The sequence below is a fragment of the Dryobates pubescens genome, chromosome Z (assembly GCF_014839835.1).
Source record: "Dryobates pubescens isolate bDryPub1 chromosome Z, bDryPub1.pri, whole genome shotgun sequence".
Lineage (NCBI taxonomy): Eukaryota > Metazoa > Chordata > Aves > Piciformes > Picidae > Dryobates > Dryobates pubescens.
Window position 1 is genome coordinate 22222548 of NC_071657.1, and position 8148 is coordinate 22230695.

Genomic DNA, 8148 nt, shown 5'->3' on the forward strand with positions numbered 1-8148 from the left:
TGAAGTGCCAGGCCATTGGATGTACACATCCCAATAGATTCTGTTATCTCTATTATCCCTTTCCACCCCTGGTGGGAGGCAGGGCACGCCTAATTAAGGGGAACATGCCTACATGTGCAATGAGCACAGTGTGCAGTGTTAGAACTGGAGCCACCATTGGAGCTATTATAGTTGTCCTGGGGAACTGTGGAAGTAACAGCTACCCTTCTGGTATTGCTACCCCGGGTTCTGCCACTTTGCAGTTGCGTCAGTTTCCTGAAAAGATTAGAAGATGGTTGACCATCCCATCTGTTCATGTTCTCACCAAACTGATCACGCAGAGTTATCCAAATAGTCCTACGTGATTGCCTTGGTGGTCTGTTTTGGTTTGATCTTTTTTGGAATGACCTCCTTGGAGGATGTCTGTTCCTCACAGATGAAACCTGTATCCACCTGGAAGAGAATTGGAATTGTCTCTTTCTGGCAATTAGTAGATGGAATCTTTCAGCTCTTTCATGCAATCCTACTTTTTTCCAGACAGAGTCTCAATGGCTGAAACCAAAGAAACACGTGTCATGCTATCCTCCAACTGTCTCGTCTGATCACTGAACTGGTCAACTGTAGGAGGAGCTCCCCCATAATTTCTTGCCACAATTCTGCTTGCCAGAATGTTTGCATAATTAGAAGGAGCAAGCTTGATGAGCTTTTTCGCAAGACCAGCTGCCACAGGAATGGTGTCAGGATTCAGAGATTCATGTTCACCATAGAGTATCTCTCTAACAGCAAATTCTCTCAGAAGCTTAATTCCCTCATCTATGGTAGTCCAGGGCTTAGGATTCCATGGAAGATCATCTCGGGAAGGGTATCCCACAAAAACCACAAATAAAGGGCGTATCCACAGATTAACCTTACCAAGAGCCTTGCCTAGATGTCTATCTATTCCATTATCCTTCAAGAGAGTTCCTAGCTGAGCTGCTGACTTGTCTCCAACTATTAGAGCTGGAGCACCTGTATCATCACATCTACCAAGCCAAGCTAGAATTGGCTCCTTATCTGCTCTGATGTAATCCTTACACATGTTTTGAACCTCTTCACGATTGAAGAACATCCCTGAAGATCATCTGCTTCTCCATCTATCACATCTTCCTCTACTTGTTGTTTCCAAGAGCTCCTGTTTGAAGTAGGTCCAACCCTCCTGGACCCCTTGGTTCATGAGTGTTGGTACCCAGGGAACTTTACAAATAAGTTTCTTTAAACAGGCTGAAGTTTGCCCTCCAGAAGTCCAAGGTGAAGGTTCTGTTGGTGGTCCTCCCTATCTTCCTGCATATTGAAAACTTCACTATCTTGTGGTCACTGCACCCTAGGCTGCCTCCCACGGTCACATCTCCCACCAGCCCCTCCCTATTGGAGAGCAGCAGGTCAAGCAGAGCCTGTCCCCTGGTAGGCTCGCTTAAGAGCTGTGTCAGGAAACAGTCCTCCATTCACTCCAGGAATCTTCTGGACTGCCTTCTCTCTGATGAATTAAGTTCCCAGCAGATATCTGGCAGGTTGAAGTCACCCACAAGGACAAGATCTGATGATCTTGAAACAGCCTCCAGTTGTTTGTAGAATAATTCATCAACCTCCTCATCCTGGTTGGGTGGTCTATAACAGACTCCAACCAGGATGTCAGATTTGTTAGGCTGCCCTCTGATTTTAACCCACAGGCTCTCAATTCCCTCATCTTCCACCTCAAGCTGTGTGGCAGAAAGTGTCTCCCTAATATACAAAGCCACCCCTCCTCCTCTTCTCCCTCGCCTATCCCTCCTAAAGAGCCTGTAACCCCCCAGTGTAGCACTCCAATCATGCATGTTGTCCCACCATGTTTCTGAGATGGTGACTATATCATAGTTGCCCTGGTGGATTAGGACCTCCAGCTCATCTTGCTTATTGCCCAGGCTGCGTGCATTGGTGTACATGCACTGCAGCTGGGCTCTCGACCTCTCAGTTGACCCTACCTTGTGCCCTACTCTTTCCTCTGCAGAGGGACCAATATCTTCACCCACCCCCTTCAGACCTAGTTTAAAGCCCTCCTAATGAGCCCTGCCAACTCTAGTGCTAGGACTCTCTTGCCCCTTCTAGATAAATGCACCCCATCAGGACCCAGCAGGTTGGGTGCCGTAGAAGTTGTCCCATGATTGAAGAAACCAAAGTTCCTCCGCTGGCACCATCCCCTGAGCCACTTGTTGATGGTGTGGGTTCTCCTGTTCCTCTCAGTGTACTCCCCTGCCACTGAGGGAACTGAACAGAACACCACTTGCGCGCGTGCCCCATCAATCAATTGTCCAAGGGCCCTGAACTCCTTCTTAATTGCCCTGGTGCCCTTCCTGTCGATCTCATCACTCCCAGCCTGTATTACCAGCAGAGGGTAATAGTCAGAGGGACTGATGAGCTTGGGGATTCCCCTTGCAATGTCCCTTACCCGCGCCCCGGGTAGAGAGCAGACCTCCCTGTGGGATGGGTCAGGACGACATATGGGTCCCTCAGTACACCCCAGGAGAGAGTCCCCAACAACTATAACCCTTCTCCTTTTCTTTGTGGAGCTGGTCGTTATAGCTGGTGGGGACGGCTTGGCCTTAGGCTTGGCCTTAGGCTGCTCTCCGGAGCTGGTCATTACAGCCAGTGGGGACCACTTGGCCTACTTCTTTCATTCAATGAGATATATGCTGTACACTGCAGTTGCAAACTGGATGTTTCTGAGTCATTTCATCTATAGCCAAAACATTATTTGGGTAAAACCTACATGGAAAAGCCTAGCACTAAATTGGATTTTCCATATGATCTCCCTTCTGGAGGCAGTCAAAAAGAGCATTTGAATTCTAGCCCACTTCTTTCCTGTGCTGAGATACATGCAAACTGCAAGTTTCTGAGACAATTTGAATATAACCAAAATATTGCTGGGATAAAAACTAAAGGTAAATGCCTACCACCAAATTTCATTTTCCATATAATCTCCCTTCTGGCAGGAGTCAAAATGGTCATCTGAATTCTGGCTGACCTCTCTCCTGTGCTGAGATGCATACAGTTCAATGCAGATGCAAACTGCAAGTTTCTGAGACTATTCTAATATAACCAAAATATTGCTGGGGTAAAACCTACAGGTAAATGCCTACCACCAAATTTCATTTTCCATATGATCTCCCTTCCAGCAGGAGTCAAAATGATCCTTTGAATTCTGGTCTACCTCTTTCCTGTGCTGACATACATGCTGTTCAATGCAGATGCAAAATGCTTGATTTGAGATTAATCGAAACTAATGAAAACATTGTAGGGGTAAAACCTAAAGGGAAAAGACTAGCACCAAACTGCATTTTTAATATGATATCCCCTCTGGTGGGAGTCAAAATGATAATTTGAATTCTGGCCTATCTCTTCCCTCTGCTGAGATACATGCTATACTCTGCAGTTGTAAACTGCAAGTTTCTGAGACAATTCATCTATAACCAAAACATTTTATGGGTAAAACCTACACAGAAAAGCCTAACACTAAATCACATTTCCCATATGATCTCCCTTCCGGTGGGAGTCAAAATGATCATTTCAATTCCGGTGTACCCCTTTGCTGTGTGAGATGCATGGGTTCAATGCAGATGCAAAATGCTTTATTTCGAGATTAATCGAAACTTATAAAAACATTGCTGGGGTAAAACCTAAAGCGAAATGCCTAGCACCAAATTTCATTTTCCATATGAACTCCCTTCTGGAGGCAGTCAAAAAGATCATCTGAATTCTGGCCTAGCTCTCTCCTCTGCTGAGATACATGCTGTACTCTCCAGGTGCAAACTACACGTTTCTGAGACAATTCAAATATAAATAAAACATTGTTGCGGTAAAAACTAAAGGGAAAAAACCAGCACCAAATTGCATTTTCCATATGATCTCCATTCTTGTGGAAGGCAAAATGACCATTTCAATTTTGGCCTACCTATTTCCTGTGCTGAGATACATTCTCTAATGTGCAGTTGAAAACTGCGCGTTAAAGAGTCAATTTGAACATAAAATAAACTATTTTTGGGGTAAAAGCTAAAGGGAAAAGAATAGTACCAAATTAATTTTACCCTTTGTTCTCCATTCTGGAGGCAGTCAAAAAGAGCATTTGAATTCCGGCCAACCTATTCCTTGAGCTGAGACACATGCTGTTCAATGCAGATGCAAAATGCTTAAAATCGAGATTAATAGAATCTAATGAAAACATTTTTGGGGGAAAACCTAAAGGGAAAAGCCTAGCACCAAATTGCATGTTCCAAATGATCTCCCTTCTGGAGGCAGTGCAATTGAGCATTTGAATTCTAGCGTACCTCTTTCCTGTCCTGAGATACATGCTGTAATCTGCAGTGGTATTCTGCATGGTTGAGAGACAATTCGAATATAACCAAAACAATGCAGGGGAAAAACCTAAATGGGAAAAGGCTAGCGCCAACTTGAATGTTCCAAATGATCTGCCTTCTGGAGTGAGTGAAAATCAGCATTTGACTTCTGGCCTTCCTCTTTCCTGTGCTGAGATAGATGGTGTTCAATGCAGATGCAAAACGCTTCATTTCGAGATTAATCAAAACTAATGAAAACGTTGGGGTAAAAACTAAAGGGGAAAGGCTAGCAACAAATTGAATTTTCCATGTGATCGCCCTTCTGGAGCGAGTGAAAATGAACATTTGAATTCTGTCCTACCTCCTTCCTGGGGTGAGATACATGTTATTCAATGGAGATGCAAAATGCTCGATTTCGAGATTAATCAAAACTAATGAAAACATGGTTGGGGTAAAACCTAAAGGGAAAAGGCTAGCACCAAACTTCATTTTGCATATCGTCTCCCTACTGGAGTGAGTGAAAATGAGCAGTTGAATTCTGGCCTACCTCTTTCCTCTCCTGAGATCCATGTTGTTCAATGCAGATTCAAAATGATGGATTTCATGATGAATCAAAAATAATTAAAACATTGTTGGGGTAAAGGAAAAAGCCTAGAACCCAATTTTATTTTCCATCTGATCTCCCCTCTGGATGCAACTAAAAAGAACATTTTAATTCTGAACTACCTCTTTCCTGTGATGAGACACATGCTGTAATCTGCAGTTTCAAACTGCACGTTTCTGAGGCAATTCAAATTTAACCAAAACATAGTGGGGTTAAACCTAAAGGGAAAAGGCTAGCAACAAATTTCAATTTCCATATGATCTCCGTGCTCGAGGCAGTCAAAACGATCACATCAAATCTGGCCTACCTCTTTCCTGTGCTGAGATACATGCTGTGATCTGCAGTCGCAAACTGCAAGTTTCTGAGACAATTCGACTATAACCAAATCATCATTGGTTTAAAACCTAAAGGGAAAAGGCTAGCACTAAATTGCATTTTCCATATGATATCCCTTCTGGAGGCATTTAAAAAGAGGATTTGAATTCTGACCTACCTCTCTCCTGTGCAGTGATACATCCTGTTCAATGCAGATGCAATATTGCTTGATTTCAAGATAAATTGAAACTAATGAAAACATTGATGGGGTAAAACCTAAAGGGAAAATCCTAGCACAAAATTGCTTTTTCCATATGACCTCCCTCTACAGTGAGAGAAAATGAGCATTTCAGTTCTGGCCTACCTCTTTCCTGTGATGAGATACATGCAGTAATCTGCAGTGGTAAACTGCACCTTTCTGAGACAATTCTAATATAACCAAAACATTGATGGCACAAAAATTAAATTCAAAATGCTAGCACCAAAGAGTATGTTCCGAATGATCTCCCTTCTGGAGTGAGTGGAAATGAGCATTTGAATGCTGGCCTATCTCTTTCCTGTGCTGAGGTACATCGTGTTCAATGCAGATGAAAAATTTGGGGTAAATCCTAAACGAAAAAGGCTCGCAGAAAACTGAATTTTCCAGGTTATCTCCCTTCTGGAGTGAGTGAAAATGAGTATTTGAATACTGGCATACCTCTTTCCTGTGTTGAGATACATACAGCAAACTGCAGGTGAAAACTGCACTTTTCTGAGACAACTCAAATATAACCAAAACTTGGTTGGCGTAAAACCTAAAGGGAACAGGCTAGCACCAACTTGCACTTCCCATATGGAGTGCACTTCCCATCTGGAGTGACTGAAAATGAGCATATGAATTCTGGCCTACCTCTTTCCTGTGCTGACATACATGCTGTACTCTGCAGATGCAAAATGCTTGATTTTGAGATTAATCGAAACTTAATGAAAACAGTATTGGGGTAAAAACTAAAGGAAAAAGCCCAGCACCAAATTGTATTTTCCATCTGATCTCCTTTCTGGATGCAACTAAAAAGAACATTTTAATTCTGAACTAACTCTTTCCTGTGATGACATACATACTGTACTCTGCAGTTGCAAACTGCACGTTTCTGACACAATTCGAATATAACAAAAACATTGTTGAGGTGAAACCTATGGGGAAAAGGCTACCACCAAATTGCATTTTCCAGATGATCATTCTTCTGGAGTGAGTGAAAATGAGCATTTGAATTCTGGCTTACTTCATGATTCTACATTTCGAGATTCTTCGAAACTAATGAAAACATTGTTGGGATAAAACCTAAAGGGAAAGGCTAGCACCAAATTGCTCTTCCCACATGATCTCCATTCTGCAGTGAGCGAAAATGACTGCTTGAATTCTGCCATACCTCTTTCCTCTGCTGAGATACATGCTGTAATCTCCAGTGGCACACTGCACGTTTCTGAGGCAATTTGAATATAATCAAAATATTGCTTTGGTAAAACCTAAAGGGAAAAGGCTGGCACCAAATTGCATGTTCCGAAAGATCTCCCTGCTGGAGTGAGTTGAAATGAGAATTTGAATTCTGGCTGTGGTAGGTTGAGAGAGGGCTTAGCTCTCCCTCCTCCACGGAGTAAGAAACCACAACTAGCCCAGTCAAAAAGCAAAGCTATATATTTACAAGCATATATGGAAAGAAGGTTATATATAACACAATATATACAGGTATTTACAATATATACACAGAAATACACAGCAAAGAGAAATAACACAACAAAAATCCCTCCCCGACAGAGGGATCCCCTCCTTGGAACCCCCTCTCTCCCCCCCACTACCTCCCTTTTTCCCCAAAAAGGGGTTAGAGAGAGAGAAAGGCAAGTTACTAAGGAAAAGAGTTGTTAGTAAGCTTCAAAAGCCCATGCAGGATTAGTTTTTGCTTATCTGAAGGCCAACTCCAGCAGTTCGCAGAGAGAGCAGGCAAGGAGAACAGCCTGAAACCCACACTCCCCCCAACTCCCCAAACTGAACTGAACTGAGGAAAAAAAAAAAATTCCAACTGCTTCACAATCTAAAGCTGCATTTTTGTATATCAACCAATGAAATTCGTTTAGAATATCAGAATGTTTTGGTTCTAGTATCGAAAACATTAGCCAGTGTCTCAGCACTGTTTGTCCTTAAAGGCACAGTGTCAAACAGTCACACTGGCCTACCTCTTTCCTATGCTGAGATACATGCTCTATTCTGCTGAGGCAAACTCCAATTTTCTGAGACAATTTGATAATACCCAAAATATTGCTGGGGTAAAACCCAAAGGGAAAAGGGTAGACCAAATTCCATCTTCCCAATGATCTGCCTTCTGGAGTCAGTGAGAATGAGCATTTGAATTCTGGCCTACCTCTTTCCTGTGCTGAGATACATGCTGTACTCTGCAGTGACAAACTGCATATTTCTGAGTCAATTCGAATATAAACAAAACATTGTTGGGGTAAAACCTAAAGGGGAAAGGGTTGCACCAAATTGCATGTTCCAAATGATCTGCGTTCTGGAGACAGTAGATCATTTTGGAACATGCAATGTGGTGCTGGGCTTTTCCCTTTAGCTTTTACCCAAACAATGTTTTCACGACTTTCAATTAATCTCGAAATCAAGTTTTTGCCTCTGCAAATTACAGCATGTATCTCAGCACAGGAAAGAGGTAGGCCAGAAGTCAAATGCTCATTTTCACTGACTCCAGAAGGCAGATCATTTGGAACATCCAATTTGATGCTAGCCTTTTTCCTTTAGGTTTTACCCCAACAATGTTTTCATTAGTTTCGATTAATCTTGAAATCATGCACTTTGCATATGCAGAGTACAGCATGTATGTCAGCACAGGAAAGAGGTAGGCCAGAATTCAAATGCTC